Consider the following 22,702-nt stretch of genomic DNA (forward strand, 5'->3'; position numbering starts at 1 on the left):
GAACTATTCTCAACCATAAGATTCACTGGGTGTTATTAACTAAGCATAAGGATGTGAAGTTAGGAATTAAATGGAACTTCCATATTATCTGGGAATAATTCTAATAAAATTTGACATTTGAGGATAACTTCTGAATAAAACCCTTCAGCCAAAGAGCAAAAAGTTATAAGTAGGCATACTGGTTATCTTCTTAGAAAATATCATGTCTCTCCCTAGTCATGAAAACCAAACCAAACCAAACTACAATATTATTAATTTCCCCCAATGGATCTACTTGATGCTAACAACACATCACCCATAGAAATAGCATACTTAAGAGAAATTTTTTATGAACAGTATATCCTCATGGAGTAGAATCTATGACTCTTGATGAGAGAGAAAACCATAAGAAAAAAAAATGAATACTATGACATTGGATAATGAGGCAGAGAATAATGAGTAGAGAAAGGTGAATAGTTTTGAGAAGAACCAAAGAACTTGTAAGGTATAGAAGACAGACACAGTAGACCAACAAAGTATAAATATCAATAGGAGAGATGGGGGAAAGAGTGAGGAGACAAAAGATACGCAATATTTAAAAGTAAACCTCTAATTCTATAACACTTTCAGGGGTTTCATTCTGGTAAGCATTCTAAGTGATATATTCTAAGCAACAAGGATGCCCAGAGCAACCAAATTATATCATTAAAGGAGATGATATTTTAAAAGTACTTAGCACATAGTACTAAACACCTAGTAAAACATAGTATATGATTAATAAATATCCCTACTTTTCATATTTATTTATTTTCTAGCAAAGCTTGAGTCCTTTGCACTTTTGGGGTGGGAAGTGGCATCCAAGAGAGTATTTTTGAGTTATTAATAGTATACAGATATTTGAAAAGGGATTGAAGAACACTGAAAAGAAAAGAAACTTTTTTTTCCTTTTTAGGCAAAGATGTTCATCTTTTACTGTGCAGATAACATTTAGTACAATTTTGATGTTTTATGAGCCTGAATAATTTTAAGGAAATGTAAATGACCATCTTTGATTAGGTGTTCTAGCTACTGGCATCCTAGAATTTGAAACCATTAAACTAGAAAATATAAGGGCCTACAAATTGTGGCTAGCATCATCCCAAAGGAGGTCTCTGATATTATGGGAGATTGGAAGAATTGTATTGAGACATTCAGTGGAATTAATGTCTTTAAAGACTAATGTGCTTGAAATAAAATTGTGCCTTGGTGGTCATATTGCTGATGGTAAGCTTCTCTAGTGGCTGGTGAACACACAATCTGTAACTGGCATTTTCAATTTAATAGCTTAATAGAATCATAGCATTTAAATATTTGAGGACTTTGGAAATCAGATAGACTCTTTCCCTATTTTAATAGAAGAGTAAACTGAACCCAGTGAAGGGAAATGAATGATTCAAAAATACATAATTAGTATGTGGATGGGTCAAAGTTGAAACCTAGTTTTTCTGATTTATAATGTAATGATCATTCTAATATGTAATCTTTTCTCAATGGCTGGATAGGATCATATTCACTAACCATACATCTAAATACATTTTACAATTCTAAAATGAATTGAAATCATATTAACAGGGTTGTAGTTTGTATATTATATCAATTGTTGATTTCTGGGAGGGGGTGATAAATAAGTGCTCTTTTTGTATATCTTCCTTTCTTAATTAGTGTTCAAGAATGAGAGTTTCTAATTCTGTCATTGACCTAGAATATCATTCATTTGGACCAGATGACTTGAAATAATGAAGGCAGATAGATACTCTTTTACCAACTTTTAACTTACCACTACTAGCCATTTAAATTTATTTTGAATACTCAAATAATTCTATTTTACAGGGAAACTAGAAGGCAGGAAAAGAGGGAGATGAAGAATGAGGAAGAGGAGCAGAAAAAGGGGGAAGAGGAAGAGAAGAGGAAGAACAAGAACAAAAATAAGAAAAGGAGGAGACAAACAGCTCTCTTTTCTCTTTAGTTAACATTATCAAGAATATCATCATCACCATCATCACTAGCAATTGGAGAGTTTTAAATTTAAAAAGGTTTTTTATATGTATTATCTCACTGATGTCTCTCTTATCCTTTCGGAATAGCCATTCTATACTTACTTGTATCATCCTCTTTCCCCAATACGGCTAAAACCAAAAATACTTGTTTAATGAACTAATTTTTTCTCACCATCCTTAATTTATTCTTTCCTTTAACATACCTGATATTATAATTGCAGCATGATCCCTTTTGTAAGCATATTTTTAAAAAGTGTTTGAAATTCGAGTTTTCTCTGTTTTGTTCACTTATGTCTCTTCAGATCTCTCTTTATTCTTTCTCACCAGAACTGTTTCATTTTAGGTCTTGAGAATTTCTTCTTGTGAGTGCCAATTCCAAGTTAACTTCTCCTGTAAAATATATACCATATGATGCAACTCATTATTTGTTTTGACACTTTAACATCTATTTTTGTCCAATATAAGGTGAATGTCACATTACCCCTCGCTTTCTTCTTTTGCTTATCCTTCTCATATTTCAACTTAGAAATATTACAAGGTCTCAAAATTACCAAAATTTCCACTTTCAAAACCAGTTCTGCCTTACTTGTGATAAGAAGATGCAAAATAGAATTTCTTCTCATTGGCTTCTCAAACTTTTGAAAAGTGAAATTATCATTAATAAAAATAATACCATGTGTGCTATTTTTTTTATTCAATAGCCTTTTATTTACAGGTTATATGTATGGGTAACTTTACAGCATTGACAATTGCCAAACCTCTCATTCCAATTTCTCCCCTCCTTCCCCCCCCCACTCCTTCCCCCAGATGGCAGATTGATCAATACATGTTAAATATGTTAAAGTATAAATTAAATACAATATAAATATACATGACCAAACCATTATTTTGCTGTACAAAAAAGAATCGGACTCTGAAATACTGTACAATTAGCTTGTGAAAGAAATCCAAAATACAGGTAGGCAAAAATATAGGGATTGGGAATTCAATGTAATGGATTTTACGCATCTCCCAGAGTTCTTTCTCTGGGCGTAGCTGGTTCAGTTCATTACTGCTCCATTGGAAATTATTTGGTTGATCTCATTGCTGAGGACAGCCAAGTCCATCAGAATTGGTAATCATATAGTATTGTTGTTGAAGTATTTAATGATCTCTTGGCCCTGCTCGTTTCACTCAGCATCAGTTCGTGTAAGTCTCTCCAGGCCTTTCTAAAATCATCCTGTTGGTCATTTCTTACAGAACAATAATATTCCATAATATTCATATACCACAATTTATTCAGCCATTCTCCAATTGATGGGCATCCACTCAGTTTCTAGTTTCTAGCCACTACAAAGAGGGCTGCCACAAACATTCATGCACATACAGGTTCCTTTCCCTTCTTTTATGATCTCTTTGGGATATAAGCCCAGTAGTAATGTGTGATATATTTTTTTAAAAAAGTGCTACCAGATGTTGGGATATTTGAAGTCACAAAATTCATGGTACAAAGAAACATTTATTATTTCCCCCATTTCCCTATACTAACATATTATCATTATTTTCCAGACAAATTATCTGTCTACAAAGCTTTTCATTTATTTTCCTATTTTGGTCTGATTGGTCTCTGCTGTCTACTTAGGTGACAATGTAGCATCAGGGGTCCTCAAACTATGGCCCATGGGCCAGATGCAGGAGCTGAGGACGTTTATCCCCCTCACCCAGGGCTATGAAGTTTCTTTATTTAAAGGCCCACAAAACAAAGTTTTTGTTTTTACTTTAGTGTGACCCTCCAACAGTCTGAGGGACAGTGAACTGGCTCCATATTTAAAAAGTTTGAGGACTCCTGAATTGTAGCTTATATTCCTGTTCCTAAAGATTTATTCCCATTTATCTTCCATTTTTTTTGTAGTCCTCTATTTGGCTTTCTTCTGCCATCTCCTGCATTTCCTCAGTGAATAAGTTTTCTTAATATGTAATATGCTTTACATAGGTGTCTCACAGAATTCTGTCCTGATCACTCTTCCCTTCTCCCTCTATTCTACTTTACTTTGTGGTCTTTGGGGTCTCCTTTGTTCCCATGCACTAAATTACTGTCTCTATGCTTATGATTCCCATCTATTGGGTTTCACCTCTTCCAAAATCAGTTCTGATCATCTTTCAGACATCTTGCCTAGAAAAAATCTTTTTTAATTATTTTTTTTATTTTGAAAATAGATGCAAAGATAGTTTTCAACATTCACTTTTGCAAAACCTTGTGTTTCAAATTTTTCTCCCTACTTTCTTCTCACCAACCTCCCCTAGATAGCAAGTAAAATAAAGGTGAAACATGTGCAGTCCTTCTAAATATATATCCACATTTACCATGCTGGACAAGAAAAATCAGATCAAAAAGGGGAAAATGAGAAGGAAAAAAAAATAAGCATACTACAACAAAAAATGAAAATACCATGCTATGATCCACATTCAGTCCCCATAGTCAAAAAAAATTATTGCTTTGAGATATAATAGTCCCTTAACTCATCCCTTCACTGAAAGCACTGAATCACAGGTTAGATGGCCACTTCAGGGAGAATTGTAATAAGAAATTTTGTTTCTCCTTCTCTACTCCTCTGCTTCTCCATTCCTGTATCTCTATCTTTTTCTAGCCACAACAGTTTTCTTGAATTGTAAGAAGCTTCCATCTCAGTAGGGTTCTCGCTTTGAAAAATATCTCTGTAGCTTTGTCATTTGATTGGCGAGTTTCTCCAGGAATGTCCTTTTAGTGGAAATTCCTGGGACCTCTCCGTACTTAAGTCTCTTTCTTTGTTTTCTACAATCTTTTCCACCATTAACTTCTGTATGTTCCTCTCATCCTCTGATTTTTGGCTGTATTTATGTATTGTCTTCCCTCATTATAATGTGAGGTTCTTAAAGATAAAAACTCACCTTCTTTTCTTCCTTCCTTCCTTCCTTCCTCCCTCCCTCCCTCCCTCCCCCCCTTTCTTCTTTCCTTCCTTCCTTCTTTCCTTCCTCCCTCCCTCCCTCCCTCCCTTCCTTCCTTCCTTCCTTCCTTTCTTCCTCTCCTCTCCCTCCCTTCCTTCCTCTCTCCTTTCTTCCTTTTACCCTGTCTCATCCCTTTTCTCGCTCCCTCTGACTGTCCCTCCATTCCTCTCTCTTTTCCTTTCTTTCTGTCTCTTTCATTTTTTAAATTGACTTGACTTCACCTCATATATAAGATTGCATCAACCTAGAAGTTTATATGTTTAAAGAAATGAGTTGGAGTAAATGAACTCTGAGGTTGTTTATAATTCTGATTTGTTGTTTTTTATAATCAGACCTATTTCTTTCCTTTTCAATATTCCAAGACTCTATATGTAGACTATCATGGCAGATTGCTTAAGGAACATTTTTTCCCAGATGTTTCCAAATGAATCATTAAATTGTATAGCTGAAAGTTAGAATAGATGGAGAATAATGCGTTGTTTTATATTTTTAGAAAGTCAGAATTAATATATATTCTTCCCCTTTACAATGTGAGATTAATATAAGGACAACAATTCTATAACGAAAAGGTTGATATTAAAAATGGAAATCATTAATGTGACTGGGAAATTCTTCTAGTAAAAACTATTAAATTTCAAACTATAGAGAAATAGAAGAAACCTTATGACCTGATTGGATTACAAAGTAAATAAGAAACCTAATTCTAGGACAAATCTCCCCAATTTTCTTTGTGACTTTCTGTATGTCTCTGTCTCTATCTGCTTCTCTGTGTTAGTCTGAATATCTCTTGTTCTTTCTTTTTTTGTGTGTCTGTGTTTGTCTGTCTCTGTATATTTGTATATCTCCCAGTTTCTGTATCATTTCTGTCTTCTTGTCTCTCTTTTTGTTTCTCCCTATATCTCTCTCAAGTGGCATAGTTCTGGGAATTTGTTACTTTATTTCTAATAAGAAATGATTACATATCATGGCCAGTGAATTCAGTACTGAGATGGTTTAATCTTGCACAGCCATTCTCCCATGACTATTCATGGAATAGCAGACTCAACTACTAAGCTGATTCTCTAAAATGTTTGATTATATCATTCTCCTACCCAGTAACTCTTTATTAGTCCCTCTTGCCTCCAGGATCAAATATAAAATCTTCTGTTTGATATTCAAAGACCTTCATAATTTAGCTTCTTTCCACCTTTCTAAACATTTTACCCATTATTGTCTACTATATATTCCTCGATCTGGTGACACAGTCCTCTTGCTAGTCCATAAAGAAAATATTTTATCTCTAGGCTCTGTGCATTTTTGTGAAATCCGGGTTAGCACCCTGGATGCCTTATAATCAGCCGGAGTCAAGATAAGCAAAAGTCCTTGGTCTTTGTTCTTGGGGGAGAAGTGAAGGGAGTGGACTCAAACTCTCCATGACCTACCTTTTCCTTCTCCACAGACAAGGTGACTCTGGCTTGTCTTACTCCACCCCCAATCCTTCCTACAATTATCTGTATATACCAAAAGACTGACCCAGCACAAAATAGTGGGAAGGGCCATTTTCCAAGCATATGCTAATAGAGTATTGTCCAATTGGTAATTAGCCTTAAGTGCTCTGTTGTCTGATTCCAGTGCACCAACTCAGAGTTTCAGCCCTTTACACATTTTCTCTGGCTCTCCCCCATGCTGGGAGTGTTTTCCTCAAGGCTACATGCTGGCTTCCCTGTATTCCTTTAATTGTCAACTAAAATATCAGTTCTGATACTTTCCTTTTAAAAAATAACTGTTTATTCTATCTCTCATTAGATTATGAGCTTTTGGGGGGCAAGGATTATCTTTTGCATTTTTTGGTATCTCCAAAGTTTGAGGATTAATGCATGTTTACCAACTGACTGACAGATCAGACATCTCAATGAGTTCAAATTTTGATTCTCACCCATCTTTTCCTCTTTAACCATCATAAAAATTCTTGATGATTTTGCATTCATGTCAATAACTTTTTAAGCATTGTGTTTGCTCAGTTTAACTCTCTTATCCATTTAACTTGTCAGCCACAGTGATGTTCAAATCTTAAACCTCAGAATAATTCCAAGCATATAAATTCTGATTTTTTTTTCTTATGATGATCTACTATTATATACTTTTTCCTGTCACACTTTCCCCAAACATGTTCCTCAGTCTTATAGGACCCTAAAATCATGCATAATCTATAGTCCAGTATATCATCCCTTATTTTGGCTTCATTTTCAATTTGTCTCAGTTATGATATTATGGTTGATAGCTCCAGGAAAGATCTATTCTCCATTTTAAAAATGCCTTGTCTACTTCTACTAGTCACATCTTTCTAATCTCTGTTATTGTTTTGTCCACTCCTACTGTTAAGCTTCTAAAAGTAGTAGAAAGGAGGCACAAAACCATCCCTGACTGTTAAAAAAAAAAACTAGTAGTATGTATTATTTAATGCTAAATCCACATCAATGGCTTCACAGAAATATTCTTTTTTCATATTCAATTGCCTATCATACTCTCCTAGGTAGCAGATTAAAACAAGTTCATCTCTTTTCAAGCTGCTCAAACAATTCCCAGTGACTTTTTCTCACCATATGAATTTTAACTCCTATTAACAAATCCATGCCTCATGATTTCTCTACGTGACTTCTATATAGTTTCTGAGAAAGAATAGCCATTCTTGTTAAGGTCAGCTCTTCAACATATGCCCTTGATAATAATTCATGTGATATTATTTTTTCCATTTACACCTTCTTTCATTCTTCCTTTCAATCTTTCTCTATTCACTAGCTTGTTCTTTACTTCCTACAAATATTACCATGTCACATTTATTCTAAAAATATCCTTTATCTTAATCATCCCTCAACTTATTATTTTGTATCTCTATTCTCAGTTACTATTAAATGCTTAGGAAATAAAATCTACACTGATTGTCCTTACTACCACACAACTCATTACTCTTCAAATCTTGTAATTTTCCTTCCAATCCTTCTACTTTTTCCAATTAAAAAAATTATCCTCACAAACTTTATCAAAGAGATTTTAAATCATTTCTCAGATCTCATTATCTTAAATTTCTCTACTCCAGGCAAGATAGTGGAATGAACCTAATAAACTACATGAGCTTTTCTGGTTTCTCTCAAAACCCTCATGGAAACCAAGCCTCTTAACATAATCTGATGCAATGAAACTATTTATTCCAGCTCAAGGTAGACTGGATGGACTTCAAGAAACATCAGTCTTCCCAGCTTTTGGGATAAGAACTTACTGTTTGACAAAAATTGCTGGGAAAATTGGAAACTAATATGGCAGAAACTAGGCATTTATCCACACTTAACACTGTACACCAAGATAAGGTCAAAATGAGTTGATGACCTAGGCATAAAGAATGAAATTATTAATAAATTAAAGGAACACAGGATAGTTTATCTCTCAGACCTGTGGAAGGGGAAGGAATTTATGACCAAAAAAGAACTAGAGATCAGTACTGATCACAAAATAGAAAATTTCGACTATACCAAACTGAAAAGTTTTTGTACAAACAAAACTAATGCAGACAAGATTAGAAGGGAAGCAATAAATTGGGAAAATATTTTTACAGTCAAAGGTTCTGATAAAGGCCTCATTTCCAAAATATATAGAGAATTAACTCTAATTTATAAAAAATCAAGCCATTCTCCAATTGAAAAATGGTCAAAGGATATGAACAGACAATTCTCAGATGAAGAAATTGAAACTATTTCTAGTCATATGAAAAGATGCTCCAAGTCATTATTAATCAGAGAAATGCAAATTAAGACAACTCTAAGATACCACTACACACCTATCAGATTGGCTAAGATGGCAGGAAAAAATAATGATGATTGTTGGAGGGGATGCGGGAAAACTGGGACATTGATGCATTGTTGGTGGAGTTGTGAACGAATCCAACCATTCTGGAGAGTAGTTTGGAACTATGCTCAAAAAGTTATCAAACTGTGCATACCCTTTGATCCAGCAGTGTTACTACTGGGCTTATATCCCAAAGAGATTATAAAGAAGGGAAAGGGACCTGTATGTGCACGAATGTTTGTGGCAGCCCTCTTTGTAATGGCTAGAAACTGGAAACTGAGTGGATGCCCATTAGTTGGAGAATGGCTGAATAAACTGTGGTATATGAATATTATGGAATACTATTGTTCTGTAAGAAATGACCAACAGGATGATTTCAGAAAGGCCTGGAGAGACTTACACGAACTGATGCTGAGTGAAACGAACAGGACCAGGAGATCATTATATACTTCAACAACAATACTATATGATGACCAGTTCTGATGGACCTGGCCATCCTCAGCAATGAGATCAACCAAATCATTTCCAATGGAGCAGTAATGAACTGAACCAGCTATGCCCAGAGAAAGAATTCTGGGAAATGACTAAAAACCATTACATTGAATTCCCAATCCCTATATTTTTGCCCACCTGCATTTTTGATTTCCTTCACAAGCTAATTGTACAATATTTCAGAGTCTGATTCTTTTTATACAGCAAAATAACGGTTTGGTCATGTATACTTATTGTGTATCTAATTTATATTTTAATATATTTAACATTTACTGGTCATCCTGCCGTCTGGGGGAGAGGGTGGGGGGTAAGAGGTGAAAAATTGGAACAAGAGGTTTGGCACTTGTTAATGTTGTAAAGTTACCCATGCATATAACCTGTAAATAAAAGGCTATTAAATAAAAAAAAGAAACATCAGTCTTAAATTGGGGTGAAAGGGATGTTCAGCCCAACTCAGATGGCATCTGGAAAAACTAGTAATAGTGTCTTGATCACAGCAGATCAGCAACTGACACCAATTGTCTTGGCTCAGTAATAGAGCAGAGCAGTGGTGCAGCTCAGAAAGCAAATTGACATCCAGGGAAACCAGAGTATTGCCTGAGAGAGTATGGCCTGCTCTTTCACCTAGGCATGATCCTTAACAATTCCCCATTTATTGTTATATGGGAGTATGATTATTTTACCCCCACAGCATGGTCAGTAAGTTTATGCATTGACTATTATTTAAGTGCACATGCTAAGATATATGAGTCCTCATTCTAGAGAGTGCAAACAGTACTATAGCAGGTACTGAATCTTATGAGATGGCATGGAGGCAAATTTTCAAATGGAGAAGAGGACTATAGTCAGAACAAGCATTTTTCATAAGTGAATCATCAGTCTCCTGGCTCAGCCCTTTGATGTGTTGGCTCATTTAATTACCCTGACTCAAAAAATCTTATCAGGTTTCTTCTCCCTTTCCTTCCCTGTGGGTTACCAAAGGAACTCTGAGAGGATCCTACTCATGAACAGCTCTTGGATGCTGCTGCTTCTTTGTTTCTTGTGGTTCTTGTGCCCCACATTCAGGTGCCATATGTTGTGATACAGGAGCCAGCTGCCAATGACTGTTGGAGGTCTAATGCAGACCTGTAGAATGGATCTCTTCATGTGAGAGCATCATGATGATGATGATGATACAAGGAGACTGAGAGGCAGTTGCATTTTCTTACCTCTCTCCTCTTCCCTCTGCCTCCAATTTATTTCATTCCCAATCCACAAGGAAATACTCAAGTAACAAAGTTATGAAACTCCACAACTATATTATCAAGAAAAAAAATGCTGCCTGCTGCCCAACAAAAACAATTTGAAATAAATATTTAGGAGCACCAATCAGGATTGTCCAGGACCTGGTAGCTTCAGCAATAAAGGGTCAGAGGGTCTGGAAAACCATATTCTAAAAAGCAAAGAACCTGGGATTACAAGGAAGAATTAACTACCAAGTGTAATTGGACATCATCTTCAATGAAGTAAGAAACTTTTAATAATCATTTTTATTGGAAAAAAAACAAACTCAAAAGAATATTTGATTTTCAAAAGAAGAATTCAAGAGAAACTTAAAAATGGAAAATTATATGTATAATTTAAAGGTTAATATATTCATATCCCTAAATTGGAAAATGATATTTATAACTTTTTAAAAAAATTCATTTTTAATATACATTGCTTTATCAATCATGTTGAGAGAGAAAAATCAGAGCAAAAGGGAAAAACCATGGGAGAGGGAAAAAAAAAACTCAATAAAAAAGTGAATATAGTATGTGCTGATTTACATTCAGTCTTCTTAATTCTTTTTCTTGATGCATATGGCCTTTTCTGTCTGGAGTCTTTTAGGATTGTTTTGAATCACTGAACCCCTGAGAAGAAGCAAGTCTTTTATATCATGTTCTTGCTATTGTTATCTATAATGCATTCCTCATTCTACTTGTTTTACTCATCATCAATTCATGTAAATCTTTCCAAGCCTTTATAAAATTAATTTATTCATCATTTTTATAGAAAAAAGCTTTAATAAAAACAATATAAAGGGAATTAATGGAAGAAGTACAAAGGTTGTTGGCTTAACAGTATGAAACCTAAAACTATATTAAAAAGCAGCAGTCATCAAACCATTTGGTACTGGCTAACAAATGGAGTGGTAGATCAGTGGAATTGGTTAGATACAAGACACTATAATCAAGGCCTATATTAATTTAATATTTGATAAACACCCAAATTACAGCTTCTGGAATAAGAACTCAGTTTGCTAGGAAAACTGAAAAATAATATGTTAAAAAGTTGGCATACACTAAATCTCCTACCCCATATCAAAATAAGGTCAAAATGGGTTCATGATTTGGGCATAAAGGATCATATCATAAACAAATTAGGAAAATAAATGATAATTTACCTATCAGATCTCTGGAGAAGAGAAGAATTTATGACAAAAAAAAAACTAAAGAACTTTATGAAATGCAAAATGAACGCTTTGATTACATTAAATTAAAAAGGGTTTGCACAAACAAAACCGACAGAAACAAAATTAAAAGGAAAGTACAAAGTTAGAAAAATTCTTTATAGCCAGTGTTTCTCCTAAAAGTCTCATTTCTATAATATAGAAGAACTGTGTTAAATATGTAAGAATACAAGATTTTAAAAGGCAAATAATAGAGGTAGAAGAAAAATTGGAAATAGAAATGAGAGGTATATAAAACAGAGTCAACAGCTTGAAATATGATATGCTATGAATAGACAATTTTCAGATGATGAAATTAAAGCCATCCATAGTTATATGAAAAAATGCTGTAAATCAATATTGGTTAGAAAAAATACAAATTAAAACAATTCTGAGGTACAGCCACACATTTCAGATTTACAGGAAAAAACAATGCTAAATGTTAGAGGGAATGTGGGTAAAAGGGGACACTAATTTATTGTTGGTGAAATTATGAAATGATCCAACCTTTTTGGAGAGCAATTTGGAACTATGCACAAAGGGCTATAAAACTCTGCATACACTTTGACTCAGTAATGCCATTACTACTAGGTCTACAAGGAAATCACAAAGGATGCATAAAGAACCACATGTGCAAAAATGTTTGTAGCAGAAATTTTTGCGATAGCAAAGAATTGGGAAATGAGTAGTTGCCCATGAACTGGGAAATGACTGAACAAATTGTGATATATGAAAGTAATGGAATATAGGCCTTGATTATAGTGTCTTGTATCTAACCAATTCCATTGATCTACCACTCCATTTCTTAGCCAGTACCAAATGGTTTGATGACTGCTGCTTTGTAATATGGTTTTAGGTTTTGTACTGCTAAGCCAACAATCTTTGTACTTCTTTCATTAATTCCCTTTATATTATTTTTATTAAAGCTTTTTATTTACAAAAAAAAAGTATGGATAATTTTTTAACATTGGCTTTTGCAAAGCCTTCTGTTCCAAATTATTCCCTCCTTTCCCCCACACCCTCCCCTAGATGGCAGGTAGCTCAATACATGTTAAATATGTTAGAATATATGTTAAATCCAATACATATATACATATTTATACAGTTATCTTGTTGCACAAGAAAAATCATATCAAGAAGGAAGAAAAAATTGAGAAAAAAAACAAAATGCAAGAATAGAACAACAGAAATGGAACAACAGAAAAAGTGAGAATGCTATGTTGTGGTCCACACTCGGTTCCCACAGTCCTCTCTCTTGGTCTAGATGTTTTTTTTCATCACTGAACAGTTGAAACTGGTTTGAATGATCTCATTGTTGAAGAGATCCGCATCTATCAGAATTGATTGTTGTATAGTCTTGCTGTTGCCGTGTATAATGAAATCTTGGTTCTGCTCATTTCACTTAGCATTAGTTCATGTAAGTCTCTCCAGATCTCTCTAAAATCATCCTTCTGATCTTTTCTTATAAAACAATAATATTCTATAACATTCATTTATCATAGCCATTCTCCAATTCATGGGCATCCATTCAATTTCCAGTTTCTAGCCAGTCCAAAAAGGGCTGCTGCAAACATTTTTGCACATGTGGATCCCTTTCCTTCTTTAAGATTCCTTTGGGATATAATCCCAGTATAAACACTAATATATCAAAAGGATATGCACAGTTTAATAATTTTTTGAGCATAGTTCCAAATTGCTCTCCAGAATGACTGGATCCATTCACAGTTATACCAACAATGTATGAGTGAGTGTCCCAGTTTTCCCACATCCCCTCCAACATTCGTCACTATCTTTTCCTATTATCTTAGCCAATCTGAGAGGTGTGTAGTGGTATCTCAAAGTTGTCTTAATTTGCATTTCTCTGATTAATAGTGATTTGGAGCACCTTCTCATATGACTAGAAATAGTTTTAATTTCTTCATCTGAAAATGATGAGCTTTGAACCCCAAAATAACAAGGGTTTTGGCCACACCCAACCTGCATTGGAAGGAAGTCAGCAGCACCAGACCAGGGCAGTGTAGAGCTGCTATTACCTATAGGATAATCCTTCTATTGGCCTAAGAGCAGACCTCAATCTTTAAATAATGAGCAAAAAATCAAAAAGAACTCTGATCATAGATAATTTTTATGGAGATAGAGAAGAACAGACCTCAAACCCTGAGGACACTAAAGGGAAATTGCTTCCAGATGAATTCCCAAATGATGATATGGGTTGGTCCTCATCTCACAAGGCTCCCTTGGAAGAATTCAAAAGGAATCTTAAAAGAGAGTTAGAAGAAAAAGGGAGAAAAGAAATGAGAACTTTGCAGGAGAATTTGGAAAAGAAAGCACAGAAATTATCTGGGGAAAAAACTCCTTAAAATAGATTTAGTGAAATGGAAAAATCATATAACTCTTTAAAAACAGATTCGGAAAAGAAACCAACTTATTGAAAAAAAAATTTGTGAAATGGAAAAGAAATCTAATGAACAAAACATCTCATTTAAAAGTTCAATTGGCCAAATACAAAAGAAGATAAAAAAGGTAATTGAAGAAAATTATTCACTAAAAATTAGAATTGAACAAATGAAAGTTATTGACTCAAGGAGACATCAAAAATCAGTCAAAAAAACTAAGAAAATTAAAAATTAGAACATAATGTAAAGTATGTAATTAGAAAAGAAACTGACCTGGAAAATAGATCCAGGAGAAACAATTTAAGAATTACTGAATTACTTGAAAACCATGATGAAATAAAAGGAGGCTAGACATCACTTGTTAGTAAATCATCAAGAAAAACTGCTCTGATGTCCAGAGGGTAAATTAGCCATTGAAACAACTCAACAAGCACCTCCTGAAAGAGATAGCAAAATGAAAACTCCAAGGAATATCAAAACAAAATTTCAGAATTACAGATTAAGGAGAATATACTCCAAGCAGCCAGAAAGAAACAATTAAAATATAAAGGAGGCACTAGAAACTAGCACCTTCAGCTCTAAAGGATCAAAGGACCTGGAATCTGATATTCCTAAAGGTGAAGGAACTTTCATTGCTGCCAAGAATCAACTATCCAGCAAAATTAAGCATTATCTTTCAGGGGGAAAGAGGGATATTCAATAAAATGATATATTTCATTTATTTATAATGAAAAGAGCAGAGCTGAACAGAAAATTTGATTTTCATATACAGAACTCAAGAGAAGCACAAAAAAGTAAAAAATAAAGAAAAGAAAAATAAGTATTTCTTTTAAAAACTAAAAAGTTTGCATAACTATATGGGAAGATTATATGTTTAACTCTTGAGAACTATATCTCTGTTATGGGTATACTTAATGGTTTGAGGTATAATTTGATTTTGTTGTTATGATATAAAAAAGAAGCTAGAAGTGGAAAGGGGATTGTATTAGAAGAAATGGAAAATGGAAATAAATGGGATGAATGACATCACATGAAGAGGCAAAAATGACCTATTACAATTGAAGGAAAAAGGAGAAGAGTATGAGCATTGTATGAGTCTTGCTCTCATCATACTTGACTCAAAGAGAGAATATCAGATATATTTAGCTTCACTGAAAAATTTGTCTCATCCTATAGGGAAATGGGAGAGAAAAGGGCAAAGGAAAGGGGAGACTAATAGAAAAGAGAAGAGAAGATGAAGGTAGAAAGGAAAAACCAAAAAGCGAGGCTGTAAAAGGAGAGGGATGTGTAAGGGAGGTAGTGATCAAAAGAAAAATACGGGGGAGAGGGAAAAGGGGAAAGGAAAAAGTAAAATATAACTCAGGAAAAATAAAAATGGCAGGAAATACAGTTAGTAATTTTAAATGAATGTGAATGGGATGAATTCTCTCATAAAACAGAAGCAGATAGCATACTGGATTATAAGTCAGAATCTTATGGAATTTTTTTTTTCTGAAAGTGAAAAGGACATATATGTGCAAAAATATTTGTGGTACCTCTTTTGATAGCAGCAAGGACCTGGAAATTGAGTGAATGCCCACCAATTGGAGAATGGCTGGATAAGTTATGGTATATGAATGCTATGGGATATTATTGTTTTATAAGAAACAATCAGGAGGATGATTTCAGATAGGTTTGTAGAGACTTACATTACTCATGCTATGTGAAGTGAGTAGAATGAAGAGAACACTATGCATAGTAACAACAACATTACATGATGATCAATTCTGATGGAAGTGCCCCTTTTCAGAAGTGAAGTAAATCACAACAGTTACAATGGTCTTGTGATGAAAAGAGAGCTATCTGCACTTAGAGAGAGGACTGAGTGTGTATCACAACACAATCTTTTCACTATGTTTCTTATAATTTGCTTGAATTTTTTTTTCTCATTTTTTTTCCTTTTTGGTATGATTTTTCTTGTTCAGCATGATAATTGTGGAAATATGATAGAAGAATAACCCCTTTTCATATTGGATTATTTGCTGTCTAGTAGAGATTGTGGGAGAAAGGGAGGGTAAAATTGGGAAACAGGTTTTGCAAGAGTAAATGTTGAACATTACTTATTCATACATTTTGAAAATTAAAACCTTAAATAATATATATGTAATAAATGGATATGTGCCAAGTGATAAAGCATCCAATTTCTTAGAGAAGTTAAGCCAGTTATAGCAAGAAATTGAGAGCCAAACTATACTAATGAGAGATATCAATCTTCCCTTCTCAGAATTAGATAAATCTAAACATGAAATAAATGAAAAAAAGTAGGAATGCTAATAATATAGAAAACTTAGAAATGATAGACCTCTGGAAAAAGTGAATACATAAATTTTTCTCAGCAGTACATGGAACCTACACCAAAACTGACCATGTATTAGGGCATAGAAACTTCAGAATCAAATGCAGAAAGGCAGAAATAGTAAATATCTACTTTTTAGACCTCTATACAATAAAAATTACATTCAATAAAAACCAAGGGAACTATAGAATATAAACCAATTTGAAATTAAATATTCTAATTCTAAAGAATGAATGGGTCAAACAAAAAATCATAGAAACAATCAATAATTTCACACAAGAGAATGAAAATAATGAAACTACATACCAAAACCTATGGGATATGGCCCAAATAGTTCCTTTGTATTTCTGAATAGTTATATGAATAAAATAGAGAAAGAAGAGATCAATGATTTGAGCATGCAACTAAAAAGCTAGAAAAAGAATAATTTAATCCCAATTTAAATGCCAAATTAAAAATTCTGAAACTCAGTAGAGAGGTTAATAAAATTGAAGTGAAGAAAACTATTGAACTAATTAATAAAACTTGAGTTGAATTTATTAAAAAAAAACAAAATAGACAAACCTTTAGTTAATTTGATTACAAAAAGTAAAGAAGGAAAAAAAATTACCAGCATAAAAAATATAAAGGGTGAATTTACCAATGAAGAAGAAATTAAAGCAACAGTTAGGAGCTATTTTTCCCAAGTATATGCCAGGAAACTTGGCAATCTAATTGAAATGGATGAATATTTACAAGAAATATAAATTGCCAAGTTTAACAGAAGAAGAAGTAAATAAATTAAATAGTCCCATTTTATAATGAAATGGAATAAATCATCAGTGAACTGCTTAAGAAAAAATCTTCAGGGCATGTTGGATTTACAAGTGGATTCTATTAAACATTTAAAGAACAATTAATGTCAATACTATGTAAATTATTTGGATAAATAGGTAAAGAAAGAATCCTACCAAATTCCTTCTATGACACAAATATAGCACTAAACTTAACCTAAACCAGGAAGAGCCAAAACAGAGGAAGAAAATTACATACGATTTCCCTAATAAATATTGATGCAAAATTTCAAATAAAATATTAGCAAATAGATTATAACATATTGGGAGGATAATACACTATTATCTAGTGGGATTCCATTTTTCTTCACCTAACTCAATATGAAATTAGCATCAAACACCAGGAGATGAGCAGATACAAATTGGTCTTTCTAACTCTTTTGTAATCACTGGATTGGTGGCCTCATAACACCCCAGTAATCAAAATGTATATTATGTTTCTTGGTTGATTAGTCAATTAATATATTAATTTAATGATTACTTGCTTTTCTGATTAGTGTTAGAAGGCAGGGAAATACAACAATTGCACATTGTTATTACTTCTGAGATACCCACCTTAAAGCACCCATCACAGGTCTAATGGATTTCCTTGCTTTCAATTCCCCTCTCCATAATCCATCTATTGAATTGCTACAACAATTCTTTCTAAGGCATGAATCTAAACATGGCACTCTTTCTGCAACTTTCTATTTTTTATAAGGTAAAAGACAAAGTCTTCAGAATGGTATTTAGCACTCACAATAGTGTAGGTACAACCTATAATATTTTTTCCTCTTTAATTTGATTTTAATCCCCTTCCCTTTAGCCAAGTTGGGGTACTGTTAGTTTTACAAACTCATCTGGCACCTCTAAGTATTCTGCTACAAATATTTATTGATTGCTTAATGTATACCAGGCAATGAGAAATGCAAAAATAAGTTCCTTCCCTTAAGGATGCTGTAGTAGATTAAAAATATTTTTAAACTTCATATATTATGTATATTTATTAATGTATACACACACACACACACATATATACATGTACATACATACATGCATGCATACAGACACACACAAACACATCCTGTCCCCAACTGCTGTGACCCTTAACAGGGTATTTCATTTTCTGAATTTCATTTTTCTACATTACACAATGATTTAATTGGTATTGATTCAAAAATGTATATCTATATAGACATATACTCATGTTAATAATAATGTGTATTTATAATATATGTATATTTTACCTATGTGTATATTTGTGTATGTATACATATAAATACATAATAATTTAATCCTCACAACTTTGTAAACTAGATGGCATTATCATCCCCTTTTTACATATGAGGAATCAGAAGCTTGAGTTAACTTAAATAACTTGCCCATGATCACCAAACTCACAAGTGCTGAAAACAGAATTTGAATTCAAGATTTCTTGATGGCATGTGTTTTGGTCCACTGCATCACATAGCTGCCTTTATAGATGTTTTCTGTCCAATAATGTCTTTTTTTTAAATCAATACCAATTAAATAATGTTATTAACTAGAAAAGTGAAGTTTAGAAAAGGAAATACTTTTAGAACACCCAATAGAATCAATGGTCCCTAAGCTCAGTGTAGTGCTCTTTCCATTAGATCCATTAGATTCTTGTTAGATTTTCCCCCCCAACACTTGCTGAATAACTAGACTAAACCATCAAACTTCAATAAAACATACTCTAACTGTGGATGGAAAGCAGGTTCTCAAATGAAAACTATTCATCAAAAGGCATCTGGGAGAGCTAAGTTATGAACAAAAATATGGGAACCTGTCATCTAAGTGATATATGCAAAAAAAGCCCCAAAATAAATAATATTTTTTAAACAATTTTCAACTGCTTCTCAATAAGCTTCCAAATGATAAGTGATAGAGATTAGCAGGCTTCACTCTTCTCTAGGTTGGAGGTCAAAATTTTGGATCTATAAGAATGGTTTTCCTGACCCCTTAGACCAGTTTCACAATGTAGCTGTTAAAATGAAGCTGGGAAGCATGTGACATACCTCAGGTACTTCAAGGCAAGGAACCTCTCCTCTCATCCTATATATTTTATATTCTGTACCCTCTCTATATCCTTCCTCCCACAGTCAAGGTGGGGTGGGAGTGGGAGCAGTAGAAGGGGAAGTCTTGCTTTTCTAGGATCCAGCAGAATACATTGGCTTAACTTCTTTCCATAATTGTCTTCTTAGGGAATCGTTTTAGTCATGTCAAACATAATACAGTTTTTATGGGCATGAGAAGGCTGTAATCTAATTTTGGAGGGATCCTTATCCCTTTACTGTGGGTTTGTTGCTTTTAATCGCAACCCTTTTATTCGAATTTGCTCGGTAAAAATTCAATATGCTTTTTAGCTGACAGCTCAAGACACAGACTGGTCTTTTATACTAAATTTTCTCATGCCAACACTATGTTTTAAATCACGTTATCATTGCTCGCAACGGCCAATTAAGGAGTTATTTTTGTAGTCCATTATAGGCCCCGATTGCTGGGTGTAATTTCTTCAACCCAGTAAAAACTATATATCTTTTAACAATATACACAATAAACTTAATTAAAATAGCAGACTGCTGCTCTAACAAATTTCTGCAAAGGAATGGATTTCAAACCTTTGTGTGTTTGATTTAAGGGAGATAAAGAACCTTTCTCACTATCTTGTCACATGCCAAATGGTCAGGCTCCTTCAAAATCCTGCCTGATTTCCTGGAAGTTTATCACTCACATTGAGCGAGTTCATTTCCTTTTTGAGGAGCTGAAATCTTTTTGAAAATTTGTTCAACAAAGATAGATAAATAGATAGATAGATAGATGATACAGATAGTGATATATTCCTGTTTGGTGATGTTTCATAGGCCAGATGATATAAATTGAATAGTTTCTATATTGAACATTATTTTAAAGAAATCTATTCAGTTTCCCTGTAAATCTTTGCTAGAATTATGAAATATCAGAAATGAAAGAATAAGACAAATTCAGTTGAGGTCTAAGGATGAATTTGCTCTTTAACATATCTGAAAAATTTTAATCAGGCTTCTCCTGATAAACTTCTTAATGACAAAATTTCACTCTCTTGAAATTGATCGGTTCATTACATTAACAAACAAACAAACCCCAAACTGAACAACAGGAATACTTTAGAAAGTTTTTCATTATTTTGATTGATTTAAAACTTCCACTATAGCTCCTACCATGTATTATAACAATGTTACCTTTAGGCAACAAGCTAATCTTATTTAAAACTTTTTTTCTTGATTCAATCTAATACAAATTTATTTAAGCTGTTGCCATGTCCAAGACACTGCAGCAGGATTTGGAGATCAAAAAAAAAAAAGGAGTAGGAGAGGAAAAAATAATGAAATAACATGCTTTCTCCTAGTCCCCTATATATCTTCAAACCAACTGAATAATGCATTGTTTCTAATTCCTTCCTAAAGCATGGGAATTTCTGCTTTAAAAATGTAGTGTCCAGAACTGACTACTATTCTGCATATGTGCTTTGACTAAGACTGGGGAAAACATTTTCTTTATTCTGGAAATTGAATTCTATTCACAACCCAACTGGACCCCTGTAAGAACAGATTCCAAAAAGGAAACCCCTTTCCCCTTCCTGACCTCAGCCACTAACAAACAATATAAGAACTTGAAGGGGTATTCTGTCCTTTCCTTTTTCTTCATTTTGTCTGCCCCAACTTCATGCCTTCTAGATGCATGGAATCTTTTAACCCTGAGACTCCTTTAAATCCTTCCATGATGGGCTGATCACCTCTGATCCCACTTTCCCTGAAGAGCTCCTGTAGCTATTCCAACTGCTTTTGTCAACAATGAGATCAAGAACCATAAGACCTTACCACCTGTAATACCTCTTCAGACCTCTTACTCCAAATCCATTACATTTTCCATATATCATGCTATCTCTCCTAAAATTATATATTTTTCTCCCCAATTAAGATATGGCCCTTATGAACTCAATGATTATTTTTTAAAAAGCATACATGAAATGATGAAGAGAACAAATAAGAGAGATATCAAGAAAACATTATAAATTGTAGCAACCATATTGATTTAAGAAAATCTTTGCATAAATAAATCTTTTTAATTATTACAAATACACAAAAGGATTATACAGGACTTTATAAGAACTATATATGTATATATATATGCATATATTTTTAGTTCTTATAAATTCTCTCTCTCTCGCTCTCTATTTCTCTCTCTTTCTCTCTTTCGATCATATATATATATATATATATATATATATATATATATATATATATCACTTTCTCAGCTAGAAAATGTTAAGTGTCTGAAGCCAGATTTCCCCTGACTGGTGATCTACTGGTGATCTACCCAATGCATTCCTGAGTTGCTTGTGGTTCTTTTATCTTAACCAAGTCATTTGAATTCTCAGGATTCTGGATATATCTTTAAGACTATAAATTACAAATGGCATCAACTTTCACTGGCAGTCACTTGTAATAATCATTAGCCCAGGCTTTATCCCCAGCATTCACAATAGTGTTTGATTGACATAAAGTAAGAGCTTGATACTTAAATAATTTCTTATTCATTTGGTCATTTTTGATCTGTCCTTCTCACAGTCAAAGATATTGAATTACAAGGGCTATCCACAGTCATAGTTATTTGCTCCCTACCTGAAAACAAAGCTTCTCTATGACATGCTTGATGAAGTGACCACTAGAACTAATGTCAGTTCTTTGAATTAGGATACTCGGTGTAAAGAGAAAAGGGAAAAAGCAGACTTTATTCAAACCACATTTTTAGCAAAGGTGTTAAGGAAGCCCATACTTTATCTTTTAAAAAACCTTTTGAATTCTTGCTGCCTCATTACCCCCAGAGACATCTCTGTACCTTTCTCTTTTTTCCTGTTCTTGATCATTCTGGGAGTTTGCAGTGCACAGATAAACAGCTACGGGAATCAATCCCCATGGTTGCTAGCTGCCTCTTTTTTCTTAGTTTCTTTCTTTCCTTTTTTTTTTTCACCTGGAAAATGGTTCTTGCAGTTCACAAACCAGCTTACACACTATGCAGCTAAAAAAACACCTATCTTTCAACATTTTTGCTCATTTCCAGTCACCTAATTCATCTTTTGAAAGGCATATCATAAAAGTCCAATGACACATGATGAAAAACTTTTTTTTTTGCCTTGGTAACAGAAAGTAGGGGGAACTAGGGAATAGAATATTGGATCGATCAGGACGAAAGATACGAATTCAAATGCAACCAAAACATTTATTTGATTTTAACCCTGAGTAATTTATTTAACATTTGTCTGCCTCAAATTTTCATATGAAAAAAGAAAAAATAGCAACTGATTAGTTTCTGTGAAATTATTTTTAAATAAACAA

Source organism: Sarcophilus harrisii, chromosome 2 (assembly GCF_902635505.1).
Source record: "Sarcophilus harrisii chromosome 2, mSarHar1.11, whole genome shotgun sequence".
Lineage (NCBI taxonomy): Eukaryota > Metazoa > Chordata > Mammalia > Dasyuromorphia > Dasyuridae > Sarcophilus > Sarcophilus harrisii.